The 22,491-nt window shown below is 41.6% G+C and overlaps 1 protein-coding gene and 1 long non-coding RNA gene across 2 annotated transcripts in view; one reads left to right on the top strand and one right to left on the bottom strand.

Annotated features, from left to right (window-relative positions):
• The window catches only part of LOC119898096 (low-density lipoprotein receptor class A domain-containing protein 4-like), a 218,053-nt gene that overhangs the window by 150,316 nt on the left and 45,246 nt on the right, over positions 1–22,491 (bottom strand). The gene's annotated exons all lie outside the window — the stretch shown is intronic.
• Positions 738–3,424, top strand: LOC119898097. The gene is made up of 2 exons (XR_005443483.1): positions 738–1,017; positions 2,059–3,424. It is a non-coding gene; the product is annotated as an uncharacterized LOC119898097 (long non-coding RNA).

Here is a 22,491-nt window from a genome sequence, read left to right as displayed (position 1 = left end):
TTCTAAAGCAGAAATGCCCGGACAAAAAACAACCTTTATTATTTCATTTCAGGAATCGTCTAATAAATCATATTCCACAAGAAAAAAAAAAAGGCAACAAAACATCTTAAAGTGTGAAATGATGCACAAAATAACTGGCAAAGCAAATCCAAACAAAGGTAGGCTGAAGGCGTCGTTTGTCACATCCTCGTCTGGTCCAGCTCTTTGTCACGCAGACTGCCAGCCGAGTGTGACAAATCTGACAGGCTTAATCTGGCTATGCATCAACTCTAGTGTCGAGAGGCTGGACGCACAGACAGACAGACAGGATGAGGTGATGGTGACAGACAGACACACACACGCACCACTGAGAGAGTGGCAAAGAAACAGACAGTTAGTTGATGTCAGTAACATGAAAGCAGGGTCTGCCACCTGCCAATTATGGGTAAATTGTTGGCAACAGTGAAAACACATAGCGAAAGATATAGTGCATGTAGTATTGGGCTGCAACGATTAGTCGACGTAATCCATGACGACGATTATAAAAATTTGTCGACGTGAAATTTCATTGTCGACATGTCGTTACAGAGACGCCATTTAAGGGAGAGATAACAATCTTCATATTAGGAACATTTCTGGTTGTTCATTTCTACCTGCAATGCACTACAGGAAGTACTGGGGGGCAGTATCGCTTCCACTGTCTGCCATGACTGCTTGACTGTAAGACTGCTCACGAAGAAGAAGCATTCATGCAAGAGGCAGAAAGAAACAAAGAAAGAGGCGAACAGCTGAAGGTTTTTGTTTTGTTTTTACAATTTTTGTACGCTATTTCATCACTAAATACACTTTTGAGAAGTTCTGAAGAGAGAAATCAACTGTGTAGACCATTGACAGTTTTAGGAAAGTTGATGACGAGTCCAAAATGTTTTCAGGATTGAGAAGCTCCACAATTGCCCGCGAGGTCAGCGGCCCAAAGAGCCCTCTGGTCCCAGTTACACAGACCACTGCAGCAGCAACGACAGAGGAAAGGCCACAACTGTAAGATAGTTTCAATGTTTTTACCTCTGTTATTCTGTCGTTACTATCTGAGTAATGGTTTAACATTTTAAAGTAAATCAAGAAACATCTGACTCCTACAGAACATTCTCCACTTATAAAACTTATAAGCACTTTGGAGAAATAAACTGCAGAAGTTGTATGAAAGGGGACTGTTGCTAAATAGACATTACATTGTTGGTGTACAGTTGAGGTTATAGTACTTGCTTTTAATTTGCTTTTATTTTATATAGTTCCAAAGCAAAATATTTTTTAAACAGTTAAAAGTTTTAAAGTTAAAACTGTGAGCTTATTGTTTTGTATATATATATTATATTTAATTAAATGGTTTAATTAATGTTAGGGGGTGACAAAAATAATCGTGACTAGTCGACTAATCGAATAAATAACTAACAGATTAATAATCATCACTTGCAGCCCTGGTGTAGTAAGGTTAGTGTATTGTGGCGATCGGCGCTAGTGGCTGCATCACATACATCGGTCAACTCACGGGAAATCTGTGGCAGCGTTTCAAACCAAACTCACCAGAGGCTCAGTCCGTCCTGACAGTCAGTTAGCTTACCAGCAGCACTGGCCGGACTATGGGAGGTAACGCTGGTGTTTTTGGAGAATCACTTAGCTTTAGATCCAAGAGAGGTGTTACTTGGTTTATTTTTGTACAATTTTTGCACTGTAACACAAAAAGGGTTATTTTCATTTTTGCTTGCTGGGATCCAGAAAAGGAGTTTTTTGTTGAGCTATGCACTCCTATGGAATTAAGACAAGGACTCATTCATTGGTGGCTGAACTTTGGGGTTTGCACTGAGTTTGTGTGTGCTTTGTTTTTCTTGTCATCTGTTGGCACCTTTTGAAATACCTGGTTGTTAATGATGTTGTTAAGTGAGGTAGAGTGATTGTCATGTACTTAAAGACATGGGACCTTTGTGCATGCAAACATGTTATTTTATTGAATGACAACATTATTTCCGTTGCTGTATGCCCTTTCCTTTATTGTGTTGTATATCTTTTTTGTGCATGTAATAGGTTTGCAAAGTCCACCACAAAGGGAGTTCCCATCTCCTAAAAGAAAACACTGATCCTGAACTGCCAGAAAACAGCTGGACCTTCTGTAACCTATCTTGTGTCACTATGTAACACGCGTCATAACTGGTGGAGAAACACTGACCAGCAGCACACACAGTGACAAGATGTCCTCCTGCTGCCTGCTAAATGAGTCGAATGTTATTCCTCATTCAGCGAGTACATTTCAAAAGTGGCAGATAAAATTTTTGAGTGGCAGGCAACAGAAAACTGTTGCCTGCCACATCGGCAGGCAGAGAAAAAACAAAATTGTTTCAGACCCTGCATGGAAGGATGAAAAAGCTTGGCGGTCTCAACAGCTGCAATGATGGAGATGAGCTACTTTAAATCTGCCAGGTGGCTGCTCTCATCTAAGCGTTTAACTTGTAACAGTCACAACAAAGAAGAACAAAGAACAGGCTGCGGAGAGCGAGAGCAAGGACAGACATTAGGCATTGAGTAAAAAGTGAAGTATACCAGCGAACAGTGAGTAAATGGTTATACTGTATGCTTGTGTGTGTGTGTTGTGTGGTAAGGGTGACTGCACATGTGCTATAATCTGACAATCCATACTGACAGACGAGCTCAACACAAAGACTATAAAGAGAGCCATCGGGCAAAATTAGCCTATACTTCCATAAAGAGACAACTAATCAAAGGCCTTTCCTCAAGGGCTCTCCGAGGATTTACTTAAAATGTCTTCTGATGTGCTGTTTAGTAGCAAGGCTGATTAGCTACCTGTCCTGAGAATCAGACCTAGACAAAAGACAGGAAAAGACTGGACGGATTAGAAGAGAAATCAGAGCAGAGATTGTCTGCAGGCGTAAACACTGGGCTCTTATGATGTCATTTTACTGAGCAAAACAACAGATGTAAAGTGGACGTTAAGTGATGCTGCAGAGGGCCTGGTTACAATCAGAGTTTGTAGTAGTAACACACAACAGATTTTTATGGTGTCTTATTAGTTTAAATACATAAAAAAAATAAAAATAAAACTGCAAAAGAGACATAGAGAGATAAATGACAGTGGCCCAAATCTGAACTGGAAAAGATGGGCTGTTCACTCTGTTTCACTTTGGCCTGCAGTCTGAATGTAGCCTTAGTCTATGAACTCAAAACTCTTCTGAGTTCTTCTGCCAGTGTAGACTAAGTATTTGGTTCTCTCATTTCTTTGGTATAAAGCCACAAAGAGCAGATGGGTTGGTAAACATGACCTTACTGTGTGCAGTAAGCCTTTTACAGCCTTTTACATGATTTATGATTAGCATGTGGTGCCACGGGAAGAAACATTTTACATGCATGGACTGTGATTAAAGGCTTTTTAAAACTGGTTCTGCTAATGTTTCTTGAGCTCCTTCACTCCAGATTTACAGCAAAATGGTACAGAAACAACTCCAGACTAATTCTACAGCAAGAAGCCGACAAACATGTTGCATAAGAAAGCTAATACCAGCTCACACACTTTTAACTTTTATGTATGTTTGTTGAGAGGACACCGTAGGGGGTGTTTTACCTGGGCTCATGTTTTTTGTGTGTAAAACAAAACACACCTTTTAATCAGTACCTTTTGATTCACAAACGTTTACTGGAATTTTAAATTCTCATACAGTCCAAAAAAAAAATAAAAAATACAACCAAATTTAATCAATTTAATGGAAAACAAAGCGTGCCTTGACAAAATCACAGCATAAAACAGCTAATGCTGTGATAAATCCACCTAAAAACACATTCACAGTGGAACTACTGTCCTTTGAAGACACTCTGATCAAGATAAAAACAAACCATTTAGTTCAGTCTTAGTCAAAATGATTTACTTTCACTAAAACACTGGTGCCTTTGAAGGCCTCTCTGAATGGAGAATACACACAGAAATACAGACAGGCAGGCACACACACACACACAAATCTAACACTGCATGCTATTCGAAGAAGTATGTAAACACGAAAATATGCAGGTGTATTTGAATACAGAGACACGCACATTTAAAAATTAAACGACAAAGTGCAGCATTTGCAAAAGTAGCAGCAGCAGCAGCAGCAGATGTCTTTATCATGTCTGAAGCTTTTGTGTCTGTAACTGCACAATGTGCCAAGTGAAAATTAAATGTGCTAACTGAAAATCGCCACTTGCTACAGTGTACTGAGAACAGACTGAGATCATGTCTGGCATCCTGAATAATGTTCAAATATCTTTGCTCTTGGAGAAACTTGGGAAAGGATCTTTGTACAGTTTATTAGGGTTGAGTTCACCCCCACCTATGTCTTCTATGTCTATCAATATTTCAGTAAGACCAAAAATGCCAAAATGAGCTATCAGGGTAATATCAGATTTTATAATCCCCCAATATCTCTGTGAAGGTTCTCAGTAGGGCTGTCCCCGACTAAGGATTTACAGAATTGTCAAGTCCTGCCTATAGTGGACTGATCATGTGTGTTTTTGTGCGCTGCGAGCGGGGGGGGGGGGGGTTACACACGGTAGCTCCCCTTTAATCTTGAGAAGCTGCTGCAGAGCTGCAGTCTCTATTCATTCAACTTACACTGTAAATTTCCAGCTAAACTGAGGCTTTTTGAAGACCCTTTTCTCTCTCTCTCTCTCTCTCTCGCCTGCCATTCACCGGTCTTGTGTGAGTTTTGCGTGCACGCCGTGCTGCCGACAACTGCATGCACGTCGCGGTTCCTCGCGGGTCTATTTCAAGTAGCCGGATATTGAAAAATGACATAATATTCTTTGTGTGGTTCATCGGTGATAAACTATCCGAAAGTCCTGCAAGGTGCCGACAACTCGGCACAACACCAGTGAAGCCGGGGTGTTCGTCTTCCGCCACCACACACAGACACACACATTTTTACATTTATCTGACGCTTTCATCCAAAGCGACTTACAATTGCTATATATTAGAGGTCACACGCCTCTGGAGCATCTAGGGGTTAAGTGTCCTGCTCAGGGACACAATGGTGTCTCACTGGGGATTCGAACCCCAGTCTCTCACACCAAAGGCATGCGTCTTATCAATTTTGGATTTATTTACGCTCTTTTAAAAACATTTATTGAAAGTTTTATTCTTTTTACTTGTTTATTTACAGCATTAAACATTGAAATGTCTATTGTAATAGGCTGGATATTAACTTATTGGGAGAAAACTGGTAGTTCTATGTAAAATCAGACGTTGAGGGGGTGCCCGTATCACCAAAATGGCGTGATCCTTGTATCGCTGCGAAGCTTCAACAGTCGAATCAGGCTCCGCCCATCGAAGCATCGAATCTTCGACTATTGGGGGTCAGCTCTAGTTCTCAGTCATCCAAGTCATAGTTTTCCAAAGTCATAGTCCAAAAATCAAGGGCAACTGGACTTTAGTATTGGTCTTAAGAATCCAATCTATTTTCAGTATCATTTTGTTAAGTTAGTAGTAATGTAAAAATTGTATGATATGCCTAAGACTCAGTTTGGCCAAGTATTACCTAGCTTACCTTCCGAGAAGATTCAAAGCACTAGTAGAAAATAATCTGATCACAACAGTAGTGAAAACTGCTCAGACATACACATGAACAATGTAAGAACAGGTGTCCTTTTTATAAGGGAACATATCAACGCAGGGAAAATGGGACATTAAAGATGACAATATAGCATGAAATATGCAGGTATATTTGAATGCAGAGACACACACATAAAAAAATAAATCAAATAAAGAAGCGCAGCATGTGCAAACGCAGCAGCTAGAGGCAGCAGAGACATTACAGGCTGTAGTCATGCAGCAAAAATCCATTTCGTTCCCTCTGACTGCAGAAAATAAAAAAATAAAAAAAGTAAAAAGAAAATCAGACAGCACAGCACAGCCAAACAGAGCGACCCGCCTCCCCAGAGAGAGCTCTGACTGACTGTCTGGCGAATTCCTCAGACTAAACACACACACATAAAGGAACATGCTGAGACATGCGCACACACATGTTGCACTAGACCCCAAATATATGGGTTGCAAAATAGCATGTTCAAGTTACACTGATGCACACCCATGCAGAAAGCCTTCACACGCACACACACTCATAAAGACTGAAAAGTAGTCAGGTGTCTGATTATGCAATTTCAAGTTGGCTAGACTTTGCTTCCACGGACACACACACACAGACGCACACACTGCTCACACTTATCAAGGGCTCATTTCAAAACACTAAGATATAATGGACAATTTCACGCCAACACACAAAATCAACAGTAAATGTTCACTGGCTCTTGCTTTCAACAGTACATAATCGTATTACGTACAGCCTTAAGTGTACATAATTAAATTATGTAGACTTAAGAGTGACGGGAAGGAGGGATAAGGCCAACAACTGTCACAATCAGTGAACATCACAAAAAGGCTAAGAGGGACCTATTTTAGTTTAGATCTTTCAACGTTTTGAAAAGCAAATTAGATCCACAAGCCAGCTGAGAAGTAATAAGAAATTATAGTACAGAATTGCAAAGATATGTCTGAGGTCATTTATAAACACGGTTGCAATTACATAGTGTGTCGACCAAGAGCACCCACATGTTTATTTTTTAAAACAGTAAAATGTCCTATTTAGCATATACCTTTGTGACAATTCCATGAAAAAATATTTTAAAGGAACAATTCTACATTTTGCTTTTTGGCTTTCTTGTCACACATTAGATGATAAGATCAATACCAGCCAGTTATCTTAGCTTAGCATGAATTTGGGAAGGCTGACAAAAAACATTTAAATTCAGGGGTTTTAAAAAAAATGGCTGTGTTCATGTTGTATGTATATTAGCTGGCATATTGTTTTTTTTTAACTCTCATATATCAATACTGGTACCAGCTTCAAAAATCCAGTATTGGATTAAAAACCCCCATTGGAAAGTTTTACGTCTTGACTTCTAAAGACAGGGTTTTCTATTTTACTCTATCATGGGATTAGGATGGGACAGGAGTTAAAATCCTTTCCCGTGTCGGAGTTGGTGGGTGTGTTTCACTTCCCATCTCTGTGTTGTGTTTTCCTTATGTTCACTAATTCTTTTTCCTGTCTTATTTTGAAAGTGTTCTTCCTTGTTTGTCTTGTGCTGCGTCTTGTCTTTATATTCTCCTCGATTGTTTGCACCTGTTTCGTTCCCATGATTGCGATAACCTGTGCCTCATTATCCGCACCCCTCCTGTGTATATAAGACATTGTCTGTCTTTTCTTAGTTGCGTGCCCATTGTTCACCATTGTCTTCACAAGTGTTTTACTACTGTTCACGGCTGTGCTCTCCGGTGTCTCGTCTCGCGTCTCACGCCTTTGGGCTCTGGGTTATACTTTTTGTTTCTTTTTCTGTCGTGTAATATTACTCGCCTGTTCGTGAATGGATTTACTTTACTGCGAATAAATATCACAACCTACACCTCATTCTGCGGTAGCGTCTGCATCTGGGCCCAAAACATCTGTATTTCGTATCTGCATCGTAGCAGAACAAAACGGTATTCCACATTTTGAGGGGACCCCGTGGATCCCCATACAGTCTCGTGGTCCCTTGACCTCATTTTGGGAGCCACTGCTTCATTCGGGCTAACTGCACTGGGCCACAATGAGATTTCAAACAGAATCTTAATAGAGACCAGGGTAGATAGGTCAGGCCTAATGGCTCATTCCATTCTGCTCCAAAAGGACATTAGAGGTGACACTCTACATGAAGCAACTTGTTATGAGTCCTTAATCTCTCAGTTCAGTCTCTCAGCAGCCATAAAACTGCAGTGAGACAAGAAGCTGACTAAGGAAAATGAGTGTGATAATAATGCAGTTAAAGTACTGCAGTTCTGAGCTTCCTCATTCTGCATTAATCAGCCAAAGGGTCACTGTTACTATACGTTAGGAAAAACTTTTTTTTCTCCACAGGATTTAATGAGCAGGGTTATTCTCTCTTGCTCCGAGGGCCACGCTCATTAAACATATGACCACTTTTGACCATATGTTGACATCAACACCACACCACAAGGGACAAGACAGAGTTTAACATTTTCACACACTAAAGAGAAAGTGGTATACACATTCAGGCACACCATGAAACCGTTTTCAATGTCTTTATCATGTCTGAAGCTTTTGTGTCTGTAACTGCACAATGTGCCAAGTGAAAATTAAATGTGCTAACTGAAAATCGCCACTTGCTACAGTGTACTGAGAACAGACTGAGATCATGTCTGGCATCCTGAATAATGTTCAAATATCTTTGCTCTTGGAGAAACTTGGGAAAGGATCTTTGTAAAGTTTATTAAGGTTAAGTTCACCCCAAACAATGTTTTATGCCCATCAATATTTCAGTATCATCTTGTTGGTACTTATGTTAATATTGTGAGGTGGTGATGGTGCATAGATAAGATGCTTGCCTTTGGTGTGGGAGACCAGGGCTCAATTCCCACTGTGAGACATCCACCATTGTGGCAAGTGAGCAAGACACTTAACCCATAGTTGCTCCAGAGGTGTGCGACCTCTGACATGTATAGCAATTGTAAGTCGCTTTGGATAAAAGTGTCAGCTAAATGAATAAATGTAAATTAACATGCCTTAACTCCCTTTCTGATTATTAGAAACCTGAATTAAGTACCTTAAAACTCAGTTTGGCCAAGTATTACCTAGCTTACTTTCCAAGCAGATTCAAAGCACTTGCAGAACACATCACAACAGTAGTGAAAACTGCTCAGACACATGGACGGTGTAAGAACAGGTGTACTCATGTAAGGGAGGGAAAGAGGTACATTAAAGATAAGTATTAAATAGAGCCGAAGGGATTAAAGTGGCACTTTTTTAATAATCACAAGCTGCACACGCTCCCCAAATGGTTTCCTATAAGTTTAGTGTAGTGTTGCATAGCATGTTTTACTAAGAAAATGGCGGTTTTCATTGAGTTTGCAATCTACGTTCATTCAGCATCTGGGTAGCACTTTACATTTAACTTTGACATTAATAACAAGTCACAGCATTACTCTATACATGTGAGGGAAGTAATGCTGATCACGTGATATCACTGAAAGGTTCCCGGACAGCTACTTAAGGACCCACAATTTGAATTCAGGCTTTGGAGAAATGTTATAGTTGTATTTAATAAAAAAAAAAAAACTCAATACACAGATTAATTAATAACATATTAATTAATAGTGATAAACTAATTGGCCACATTTTACTGACACAATTACACAGCTGACAGCTAGACAACCTGTCTGTCTGTGGTAACAAGCACTCAACATACATTACATAAGTCTGGATTACTTGCCGTGTGTGTGTGCCAACTAGGCCAGTATATCCCTCGGCTTTATTCAGTACAGTAGTCTAATCTAATCACAGTGGCTAATTGTACAGACATGTCTCAGCCTGATTCTCTAGCGTCGCCTGTCAGTTTACCTGCTGCTTCTATCTGTCTGTACGCCAGGATACACTGGTTTTTCTTTTCACTTCCCTTTATTTATTTTTATCTACTTTTTCTTTTTTATTTCCTTCTTGTTGAACTGCAATTTGAATTCCTCACTTTTAATGTGAGGAATAAAAACTACAGTGTAACATTACTGTGGCTATTTACACCTATTTTTCATAAGAGGGTACAACGTGCAGGAGCAGCAGTAACCCTTTTTGTTTTGTCAAGAAGCCCATATACTAGCTATGTATGTAAGATCTGCCCTTTTACTACATCAAGCAGTAAAGTTTCTATTTAACTCATAAACAGAAGCGAGCTAGCTAAACTATTGAGCAATTCACGTTACCAAGCATAACTAGCTAGCTTCTGCTTTGTGAGTTGAAAACACTTATAAAGCAAGAGCTATGCGCTTCCATACTTATAGTTACTATTTTGAGTGCATAAATGCATTCATACTGAGAAGTATGGCAAAATTCAGTGCACTATGGGTACCCCGGATGGTGCATGGTCAAAAAGTTTAATGTGGAACACTACGTCGCAGAGGAAAGTGGCCACCAAGGTATTTTTAAACTTGTGAAAATGGCGCCCAAGGAAGCTGCAGTGGTAGCAATCTATGGTTGCAATCATAAAAGTATTTAATACATTGTAGAGGTAATTCATTTTCACTAAAATGAAGTGAAATGAATGAGCAAACAAGCATTGTCAAATTGGAAGCTATAGAGCTTAGCATGCTAATGTTAGCAATGATTCTTACTGGATGTTATTTCTTATTCATGTTTAGGGCTTTCTCCGACTAAGGATTTACATAGTCAGAATCGTCAAGTCCTGCCTATAGTCGACTGATAATCAAATCGTGTGTTACACACTGTAGCTTAATCTTGAGAAGCTGCAGAGCTGCAGTCTCATTATTCAGTACAGTATTCATTCAATTTACACTGTAAATTTCCAGCTAAACTGAGGCTTTTTGAAGACCCTTTTTTCTCTCTCTCTCTCTCTCGCATGTCATTCACCGGTCGTGTGTGTGAGTTTTGCGTGCATGCTGTGCTTCCGACAACTACATGCACGTCGCGGCTCCTCTCGGGTCTATTTCAAGTAGCCGGATATTTAAAAACAATAAAATATTCTTTGTGTGGTTCATCAACGGTGATAAACTATCCGAAAGTCCTACGAGGTGCGGACAACTTGGCACAACACCATTGAAGCCGGGGCTCGGTCTCTTCAGCAAGTGTTCCTCTCCCGCCACCACACACACGTTACGCCTACACATGCGCGCTGACGACCCAGGGTTAGGGTGACAATTTTGGATTTATTCACGCACTTCAAAAAAAAATTTTGAAAGTTTTATTCTTTTCACATGTTTATTTACAGCATTAAACGTTGAAATGTATATTATAATAGGCTGGATATTAACTTATTAGGAGAAAACTGGTAGTTCTATGTAAAATCAGACGTTGAGCACTCCCATATCGCTAAAATGGCATGATCCTTTTTTCACAAACTTCGGCTGTGAGATTGACAGTCGAATCAGGCTCTGCCCATCGAAGCATCGAATCTTCAACTATTGGGGGTCAGGCCTATTCATGTTATTTGCACCTACTGAGACAGCTCCTGAATGCTCAGTTGCTGTGTTTGTCCCACATCATATAAAAGACAGAATCTAGCTAGCATTAGCTGTCTCTCTTTCATGGGTTCAGATGTGGTGATGGCAAATGACCAGACCGTTAAAACATCCATGAGTACGTGTACGTTACCCCGTGATTCCAACCACAACATGAAGTAATACCAAGGCGATAAAATAACATAACTTACAACAATTGGATAACAATTATGTCTGCCCCCAGCCAGATAACTGAAGTGAAATTTACAAACAATTTTTACTTAGTATCAAAATTGTTATTTGGAGCCTAAAAAGTTAAGCCCTCTGGACAACACCAGTTTTAATTTCAGTTTGACTTGAATTTTTTTGTTTCCTTTATTACCACGACGAGATTAATCTGCCTATTAAACCATCAGGAACAACTCCAACAAGTTTCCTACAAACAGTATGGAGAAAGGAAGAGAATAAGGAGGAAAGCAAGAGAAGATGATACCAAACAGCCACCTGGCCTGAGGCTCCATCATACTGTATCACACTGCTATCACATCCTATATGATGACTAATTCTGTTTCCTATTATCTCCTCGGGACTCAAGTAATGATACAGTATGTTTGTCCGGTAACAAATACCTCACTGGGAGTGTGAATGAATTCCTATGCTCATGGTGGATGGCTTCATTTACACACACTCAAAATCATGCACACACACACACACACACACACACACACACACACACGCCTATATATCCAAAGAGTGTCATTAAACCCTAACCAACTCGAGCCAGTGTATATCCATAACAAAGGTTCAGAGATGTGTTATTAGCGATAAAGTGTACCTACACTGACAAATTCCCACAGTGATCCCATAGCTCAGGGCTATGGGGTTACTGTGTGTGGCTACAGATTTTTATACAGTTGTTTTCAGGCCATTTCTGCTTTGTGAGATAACAGACAATGGAGAGTGAGCGAAGAAAATAAGGGGGGAAAGGTTTCTGTATGGAACTTGAAAATACTTTTATGATGATTTATAGTTTTTTTATTTAGACCTACAGTAATGTATATCTATGTAGATCTTTATTAAAGTGGAGTCACCGACCTGATGTACGAGGTAAGGAAACTCTGAGGTGAGCTACATAAGCCATATGCGAAATACACCCTCAGCTGGTGAAGCCATGAATGGCTAACTTGGGAGACTAAAGAGGTTATTTTAGGACTCACAACAGGTTTCATCTCTATCACATTTTGAACTATTCCCCAACACGATGGGAGAGGTGTCAGTCATTAGGGGAGGGGCCGACTGCAATAAATAAAAGTAAAAAGTTACATTAATATCAACACAAGGGATAAAAGACTGCACAAGGAACAAATAAGTCAAACAGCTGTTTGGTTAGTTCATTATTCATGTCTAGATTTTGGAGATGATCAAACTAAAAGATCTCACCTTGATGTAAATGTTTATTTAATTTCAAAATTATTTTTTAAAATTATTTAAAGTCGACTTTTGTTGCAGATTAGAATAGAATTTTCTAGCCAATACCAACATTAATATTTGAACGTCTGATAATACATGTTGACTTAAAGATGTCTGTCATTTCTAAACTGAAATTTCTTATTACTTCCTATTATTATTAGTTGTCGGCTGGCATAAATACCAATATGGCTTGGAAAAGTTAATATTGACTAAATCACCGGTCTAACATGCAACTACTAACGAAGCTCAACCAGAAAGATCTTAATGCTTCATTCATTCATAAATATCTCTGTCTCTTCCGGTCTCTCTAGTTAGCTGACTACGGGAGTTCACTCTATAGTTTACAAACCAGATTTTGCCACAATCTCCATCAGCAAATCATTTGGTCACTGTCTGCACTCCTCTTACAACAGTATGAAATCGCTGTGGCTTCACCACACACTTTAAATACCATGACATTGCGGTGGGGCCACAGACACATTTTCCATAATTATTGTGCACAGTACATGTCAATAAATTACTTGTTCACTCAGATGGATTCTCTCTTGATTGAGTTACTATTTCTCTGTAGTCTTGGTCCTGAGTCTTATATAGTGGGATTCAGGTTATGATGTTTGCATAGCACCCCAGTTTGACAAATTACAGTATATCTTGATCTATTTACATGCCACAACCTCCCAGTTTCTACCATCCATCTCTTTGAAACGAAGATATGATATTACCATGCACAAACTCATGACCCATGAGTTGCTTCTAACGTGTGCTTAGTTGTGTTTGAATGATCAGAGTAACATAGCACTGCAGCGCAGCAGGCAGGCAAAGCGAAGACTGTGAGCACCTGAATAAAGTTTTACACAAATTCATTTATATTACCTTGTCTTTTTTTGCATATACTACACTACCTGTTGATTTTTTGCTTGTTCTTGTTTTGTTCATATTTTGCTTTGAGTTTCACATCATGGTGCTTTTTGTGTGGATATGAAAGATATTTGTACCAATACACAATACCCAAGTACCAAGTAGCTACGAAGAAAAGAAATTTGCAGCCAGCGGCAGGATAAATGTAGAAAATTCCTCTTCAATCCGAGCCACTGGGCGGAAGCTGCTGTGGAGTCTGTTTGGGTGATAAATGGAAAAAAATGTTTCTCCTCTCTTCTAGATGTCAGGCTGCTGTAGAGGAGAGCAGAACAACATGAGGAGACAGGACTATTGCTCAGTGCACACTGCTACAAGACCTACTCACAGATACACATGCAGGACTCCAACCCCTTTGATATACGTACTGTATATGTACATTTACACACATGTAAAGACAAGTTTATCTCCACAACATTTCCACACTGAAGTACGCGCACAGGGTTTGTGGCGGTAAGCTATTTATACAAACAAGCCAATCCAGCTCAGACAGGGTGAACTGCAGAGGTATACAAGATGGGGCTGTGGAGACAGGATAGGATAAACACTAACAACAGAATAGAGAGAGGCTGCTGAAAATCTCATTAACTGTAAATTGAAAAACAGACTAAAAATGTCTTCCAGAGAAATAGCCGAGGCGGCTGCAACGCTTTTTCATCTTCTCTACAACTTTCCCGAGTCGATACAATTTCTCTCTCTCTCTCTCTCTCTCTCTCACACACTCACACACACACAAAGACATATTTTCTCCGTGAGTGGTTATGTATGTGTGTGGGTTTGTGTTCTTCTTATCCTTCTTGACTTTTATACCTTTGAAGTGAGGATGTTTACTACACAGGCAGGTCATTCTTGCTGCACCTGTAGTATTTATTAAGGTATTCAGTAACAAACTGTTTATCCCACATGTGATACCATGCTTTAGATCGCACATATCAACCTCTATTCTCATCATAATGGACTTACATGTGGAATTACAGTGTTAAACTTTTACTATGAGATTTGCATGGAGAATGAACATTTTAGAACATTATTTCCTCCACTGTTGATTAGGTCTTTTTTATGCCCGCTACACAGGACAAAGGTGGACAGAAACTCATCTTTTTGTCATCTGTATCCAGTCTAATACATCCAATGTCTCTTTTTCTTTTCTCTTTTGGTAGCCTTACATCACTTATTTATTTAAGTCCTGATTTCCTGAAAGGTCACTTTGGGACACTTTCATATGTGGTCCAAATCAGATATAGGTCGGATTTCTTGAAATGCCTAAGTCTGGACAGTCTGACGTCACACTAAAGCGACCGTCTTCACAAATCTGCGCTTGCGGGATGAACGCAAACATGGAGGACCCCAGCGATGGACGCAATCAGTGGACTCTCTTTCCCCTCTTCCTTGTTATGAATTGTTCACAAATTCCCTTTCTTCCACCTGAAATTAACTTAAAAATAAAACCATGGACGCTAACCTCCACGTTTACTTCCCTACGACAGCGTGCCATTTGTGCATGCGAGTCACTTTCAGGGTGGGCCAGTTCACACTGTGGTCTCATGTGGGCCACATTAAAAATAAATCTGGGATCTGGGTAATAAATCGGAATTGAGCATTAAAGTCTGCAGTGTGAACTTGTCTTTAGAGTCTCGAGCATCAGCACAAGCTAAATTATCACATATAAAAACAAACTATTATGTCTCCACAACAGGGAGTAGTTGGTGATGCTAATAATGTAACGTGTTTAGCTTCCCTAGGTTACTCCCCCGTTCCTTCCCTCTAGGTTCTAGTGTTTGATTAGTTAGTCGCTGTTTAAAATGTGCAGCCAGTGGACTGTCCTCATAAGGCTGGAAGTACGATGGTGTGTGTTAGAGTTTCAACCACACACAGACTTTAACATACAGGTAAGGCAGCAGACAGCTGTTGTGGAAGTCAGTCAGAAGCAGAGCTGTCAGTCAGCCCTTCCTCTCCCCGTCTCCCTCCCCTCTCGACCATGTATTCTCCCTCTCCTGTGTTCAGTCTGTCCTCCCCTCTGACTCTATCACACACACGCTCCCACATTATCATCTCTCTGTGGGCATTTGTCACTCTCCATCCTTTCTCCACGAGTTTCACTCCTTCCTCCGCCTGGTTTTCTTTCTCCATCTCTTGTTCACAACCGTGGTTACTCATTTGACTTTTCCTCTCTCACTCTATTAATTTTCATTCATTCTCTTTCTCTCTGTGTTTCTCCCTGTGTCTCCCTCCCTTGCTGAGGTGGTCTAGATGGTCGATGAGTCATTGCAGCTTTTGCCACTCTGCAGATGATTTATCTGCCCACAAGGAAGCAGGGAAGGGAATGATGGAGGTGTGTGTGTAAGTCGTGGGGGCATTAAAGAAAAAGGAGTAAAAGATGAAGGGAAGGGGGGAGGTAAGAAGGTGAGGGGAGACGGGGAGAGGCAGCCAACCTGCTGGCATCATACTCTTTCAAATGGAGAAAAACAGAGTCTGTTGACTGTCAAGAAAAATGCTCCTGACGAATATTTAATTCATCAAAGAACCCCTGACGTTTTAATAAATTAAATATTTTCCACAGATCAGACTTTATTTTCCTCCATTTTGATTTTTTCCCTCTACCCAGCACCTGTGGCAAGGTTTTGTCTGCCTTTTCTTCACTTTTACAGAGGATATGTCCTTTTCAACGCGACCAACTTTTGGCAAAGTGTCACACATCAAACATCTGCTGCTACTAAGTAGTTGAAAAGAGAGGAGGGGAGAGGAGAGGAAAAGGAGGAAGGACAAGGAAAGAAAGATAAGGAAATGAAAGACAGGGAGAAAGGTAAGGAGAGGAAAGGAAATTAAAGGACAGGACGAAAGGGGAGGGGGGAAAAAAAGAGGAAAGCAAAGGAAACGGAGTGCGAGAAAATGAGAAGGCGGCCAGCCTGCCTGGCCAGACACATCAGACATCACGCAGAAAACCCAAGCAAGGAGACGGGAAAAGGAGGGATGGAAAGAGGGAGGGTTTGATGATGTAGAGAGAAAGAGAGCTTGATGGATGGAGGCGGGGTGGGAGGGAGGGAGTGTTTGATGTAGGGAGGGAAGGATAGTGTGATGAAGGGATGCAGGGGAGGAGAGGATGCTGAGAGAAGCAGCCAGGAGGGAATTTATTGCAATTATTACACTTGATGGACTCACTGAAGCTGCACTTCATACACACTGTCTGGCTCCTGTTTGTGTGTGTGTGTTTGTGTGTGTGCGTGTTTAAATACAAAGCCTCCCACCACACATATATATATATATATATACACACACAAACACACACACTGTGTAGTTGAGCATTTGTCTGTGTTTTCTTTAGCAAGTTAACATTGATGAGGGAGGGGAGGACACACAAAGAGAGTCGAGAGGAAATGGGGAAGGTATTTTCTGTCTGGTCATTTTTACATCGACGCATTTGTGTCAGCTATTTCCTTTCTTTCTTTTTTTCCCCCTCTCTTCTCTCCTCATTTTCCTCCCAGACAAATAAAAACCCCATCTCAGAATGCACGCCGCGCTGCTATCACAGTTGTCTGTTACTCGCTCTGTCTGCGCCACCATCAAGTCCAACAGTGAATGAGTTTGTCTATATGCGCTCGTCTTCCTGGCAACATGTGCCCTAGGTCATGTGACACAACACAATCAGCCAGACAACATGTTCGCTGCTGCTGACACCCCTGCCTCCAAAGAGAGAGAAGACATCATCTTGGTTTTGTTTTCATGTTGTTTTAACTGTTACGTGCTGTCGTATTGTATTACATGTATTTCTGTCTGTTGCTGGCGTGCAGTGACGTGTGTGTTCCCTGTGATGTGCAGAGCTGTAAAAATCAACATTAAAAGCTAAAAACTAAAACTTGGGATTGACATTTAATATATCTATAATAAAATGCTAGCTGGCAGTGTTATAACTGGATATACTATAGATGGTTTAAGCTAATTTATTCAGACAATTTACTAACATTGAGCTTCTATTAACCTTCTTAGGTGTCTGCAACAACAAAAAGTTACCGTAATGAAACACTTTCCTGTCAGCATGACGCAGGTTAGCTATTCACCCACCCAGCCAGCGAGCTAAACATTCAGCATGCTTGCCAGTCACCGCGCCAGCCAGTCAGCCAGTGTATCCCACAGCAGCAGTCGCCCAGCGCTGCTCGGGTGACAGCGCTCAGATTTAAAACCCAGCAGTGGCGTTTTGTTTCTGCCCCGCTGACTCTTCCTATAACCTAACCAGGCTTTATCAGCCCCACACAGGCTGCAGCGAGCTGGAGACAGCACCTGGTGGAGGGAGGAGGAGTGGAGAGAGACAGAGAGACAGAAAAAAAATAAGTGGTGGCAAATAAAAAGACAAAATCTGTGTGAGGATGGAGCGGGAGTGGAGAGGAAAAGAGCAGAAGGAGGAAAGAAAAGATGAGTGCAGGGGGTGTAATGGGGCAACTGGGGAGCTCTTTCACACTTCACTGTGGTCTTGCCCTGCAAATGACCCTGTCATCAGTGTGTGTGTGTGTGTGTGTGTGTGTGTGTGTGTGTGTGTGTGCACGCATGCAGTTTAATGCTTCCGACAGGTGTCCAATATTGAATCCCGCTACCTGACACACTGTCGTCTGCCAGACCCACAACTCACTCAACCCCCCCACCCTGACAAGCGTGCGCGCACACACACACCTACACACACAAACACACACACGCAGTCTGTCTTTACATCAGAGATGGTTTTATCCCTGGGCCAGATGAAAAATGACTTTGCCTCCTGGGGATGAGTGTGCATTTGACTGAGTCCAGTTTATTCAGGAGAGTGGTGGTTAAGAGTGCGTGGACGGTGTCTAAGTGAACTGAAAGTCACCTTGGCTAGTTTTTTTTTTTTTTCCTTCCTCTTGGTAATTGCTATTGATCAGCTAGGACAGCAGAACTTTTTACAGCAGATCAAAGATCCTTGAGCTAAACCTACAAAAACATGACTTAAGGAGAAATGCTCGGCCTTTCATGATAAAGTCAATTAACCTGAGAGTTGAATTAAACATTCATGACCGTTTGCCTGCACTCTGGCATTAAGTAGTAATTTCAAAACTACCTGAGGGGTTCTGATTACTCTGCATCACCTCTCCTCCTCATTTACCTCTAGCTGGTCTGCCCTTCCCTTTCTCCTTTCCAACACATTTTAAAGCTGAAAGGTGGTTTTGTGGTGAGTGTGAAAAGACAATCTGTCCCGCCCTTTCTCACAGTCATGCCAGGGTTCCTCGTTAGGTAGGTGGAGCCTGACCCAATACCAGTAACTTTCCTACAACTATAACAGTTGCTGCACAGCATTGTCCTCACATTACCAGGCAGCTCTGTGGTGTTTTCTTCAATAACCCAAACTGTGACCACTTCTTTTACCATAATGAAAACCATACGTTCATGAAACTAAAATGACTATCACAGAAAAACTGTGACTAAACCGAATAAGATGATAAAACTTAAACCAAATCTTTTTATATTTACATCGATGAACAAAGAGACAAGGTTGCATTGCCCCCCCCCCCCTTTTTTTTCTTTTTTTTTTTAAATAATGACCTTCAACAATGTCTCCTTCTCATTGGATGGCTGCACTTTTTTCTGCACACCTGAGTCATCTTCCCAGCAGCACACCTGCAGCACAGTGCCCGCTGTGAATCAGTAGAGCGATAAATTGGCATCGTGATGTCTCACAACATAACGCCAAACGTCCACTGACTCCGGCTACGGCACGTCACAGCTGCGCCAGGTGTTCGATCCGTCCTCAGCCCGGCGTCCACTGGAAGCGTCTCAGCAGCGGACCGTGCAGCCTGCCCCATGTTATTGTCATTCATTTATCCTTTTGGTGCTTCTACTACCTTCTTCACGGCTCTCTGTGACCCCGTTTCGTTCCGTCAACTTCAGGCTGCATTTCCCACAGGGAGCTTTTCAGAATCAGAGCATTTTGCCTTCCTGATTTTGCTGACATATTTAAATTTTGTTGATTTGGTAATCAGTGTTTGTGCCTCTGCTATGATTAAGTAGCCTACGTAGTTGAAATGATTTGTTTTTGTGTCTGTTTTAACCGTGTTTATTGTTGTTTTAGGATCGGGACTCTGCACAGGGTGTTTTATTTTGAAAATTGACCAGATTCCCTATGCCGTTCTGTGTCTGACTTCCTGCCTTTTGTCAATTTAAATTGAAAACAGCTACCTTTTCTATGTGGAGCGGAGCGGAGAGCCGCTTCTGGGACGCGCTGCAGCCGCGTCTGGTGGACTCACAAGCATTGCCAAAGATACTGTATGTCTTCATTTCATAGTTTGTCCACAAGAGAACATTCACACCTGCAAAATGTCCCGTCCAGAATGTGTCACATTTCTCCACCTACATTAAATTTGTTTGTTTTTTTAGTTTAGCTTCGGTCCTTCTGGTGATGCTACAATTCACTTCCCTTGCTTTAAAAGGTAGTTACTAACTAACCAGCCCCTCTCTTTTATTTCTTGCCTCTGTATCTATATTCTCAGTGTATTAAGTTGTAGTATGTTAAGCTGACTGAGAGAATAATGAAATATGATGAATGAGGGGAGGACTACACCCCTGCCACCGATCCTCTGCACGACGCACGACGTCCTCTGCGGTCCTCTCTTCCTGCTCTCCTCCTCTCCCACACTTGTCCTGCTTTTCTCCCTTGAAGAACTAACACCTCCTGCTCTAATTCAAACAAGCCTCGTTGACCTCGTCACACCTCTCGCCCCTCTCAAACCTTGTTGTCTCTTCCCTGCCTCTCACTTTTCATCTCTCTTTGGGTTTCATCTTCAAATTCAAACTTCAAACAAGTCTCTTTAAAGGGGCCTCTATGTCTCACTTAGACCTTTTGAGTAGCTGGTGTATGTGTGACTCTATTGAGTGTGTGTTTGTAACCTCCAAAACACTAGCAGGGCTTAACAAAGCGTTGGGTTAGACTGACCTTTTCTGTGCTGTGGTGTGTGCGAAGCCATGCGGTGATGGAAAGCAGCATGACCTCTGAAACCCATGCATCACACACACACACACACACACACACACACACACACTTTCCTCCTAAAATCCCAATTCTCAGGCCGGACGGACAAGTGAATCACAAGCTTTGGTCACACTGTCTGTTTTGCTCTGAACTATGGTATTAAAATGTTTAATATAGCCTTGGGCTTGTGGCGACTGCTTTGATCCTCAGTGAGGTTTGTCAGTGAGTATTTTCATGCTGGCACAGCCAATCAGTCTTGAAATCAATGAGCGTATCTTGTCCTTTCTGCCTGTGTTCATGGTCTACTAGTCCTTCTTAAAACACCAAGTGCAGCTAAATCTGTAGGATCAAATCAAATTCATCAAATTTTTCTTAGAGCTGTTTTTAACAATCTGCAACTCCACTCGTCCTCCTCCTCTCCGTCTTCATCCTGCAACTCGCATACCAAAGAGTTGCAGGGAGGACGTCCCTCATATCTGCAGCCAAACCCCAGACTCCTGTTCGGCTGCGGTAAAGAGCAGCTCAGCAGAACTCGGCCAAGGCGCCGGCGTTCCGAACGGCTGAATAAATCACCTTTTTAGAAACGATAACGATTAGAGGACGGAGGAATGCTTCAGAGCCGCCTGCCATCCCCGCAGAGGAGCTGATTGGTTCCTCCCCGCACAGAAATGCATCATATTTATGAAAGATAACCCATACAGCACGAGAGGAGCGAAGGCTCACTATCAGACGTTTGGTTTCCTTCTCTAGGAGTCATACACACCGACAGCAGGCAGGTTCAAGTGCAGATCTGATAGGGCCAGGCAGGAAGCCAGAGCACAGAGACTCTTTTGCCAATCAATGTCATCATGAAACACACATACACACGGAGACGGGCCTACATACAGTAATCCTCTGTGTGTATGTGGAAGAGCAGGGAAATGATTTGTGCTGCTCAAGGTTTTGCAGCCGGGTGTTATCAGAGTTGTCAGGCAGGCAGATCTGCAGCACAGGAGAACGTGGCTTGGGTAGAAAACAGAGAAACTGTCAGGACGAATGTGGGGGGAGTGTGTGAGAGAAAGAGTGTGTGTGTACTTTGAAACATACAATGAAAAACTCTTAAAAAGATATTTGGAAGGTTTGAAAAGTGAAAGGATCCCCCCTTAAAATGTTATTCATTTCGGCATAGCGTGAGCAGCATGGCAGCAGATTAGCTTCTGTGCCCTTTCACCAGAGTGTTGAACAAATTAAGATTTTTGACCTGTGTTGATGGAGCTAGATGAAATGTCAGGGGATCACCAGTTATTACAATTCATCTTATGACGAATGCATCATTTGTCGATACAAAGACCAAATGTGTATCTGGCCAATCAAAGAGCAGTATAGGACTCGCTCTAACTGAGGTCCCACATGTTCATGGTTGCGCTCCATTGACTCTAATGCAAAAAGCGAGTGAGAAGAGGTGCTGCACGAATATATGCTCCTCAATACAGCTCCTCAATCTAATATGATTTTAAAAACGCCTAGTAAAACAAAAGGAAATCAAGCGTTGTAGGCTACTTATGGGAAACACTGCTTTCACTATCACCCCCCTTCACCCCCAAACAAAGCTGTCTCTCCCGACCTTTTACTAATATCATAGCCCTATTTATAACAGCAGCAAGGACTGTGTATTTTACTAAGCATATAGCCTCGGCCTGACGTTTCATAACCCCACCGGCTGAAATAAAAAAGTAAAGCAAGTAAATCCCCACTTTTGAACTACTGTTTTTCTGCACATGTGGCCTGTCTATAAGAACAGTATTCAGCAGTTACAAAACATTACGTTAACACCACTCTCTCCCTACGAGTCCAAGCATCAGTGACAGTTGCTGCCCGGAGTTTCTTTCCGTAAGTTTCACGTTGCTGTGCTGCTTCAGCAGATGCTACAACATATCCGATGCAGAATTGTTCACGGTTGAAAGCTTTTTGCTGGTGGCACAGAGAAGACGACAATGTTCTTTGCATCTTAGACTGTGACACAATAATGGCAGTAGCTACTTGCAGCTGTGGAAAGAACGCCTCTCGCCCTCTTTCTCTTTCC

The sequence above is a fragment of the Micropterus salmoides genome, unplaced genomic scaffold, assembly GCF_014851395.1.
Source record: "Micropterus salmoides isolate LMB-PRFRI ecotype aquatic unplaced genomic scaffold, ASM1485139v1 Ms_hic_scaffold_11, whole genome shotgun sequence".
Classification (NCBI taxonomy): Eukaryota; Metazoa; Chordata; class Actinopteri; order Centrarchiformes; family Centrarchidae; genus Micropterus; species Micropterus salmoides.
The sequence above is the reverse complement of the archived record's forward strand: the minus strand, read 5'-3'. Positions and strand labels throughout refer to the sequence as shown.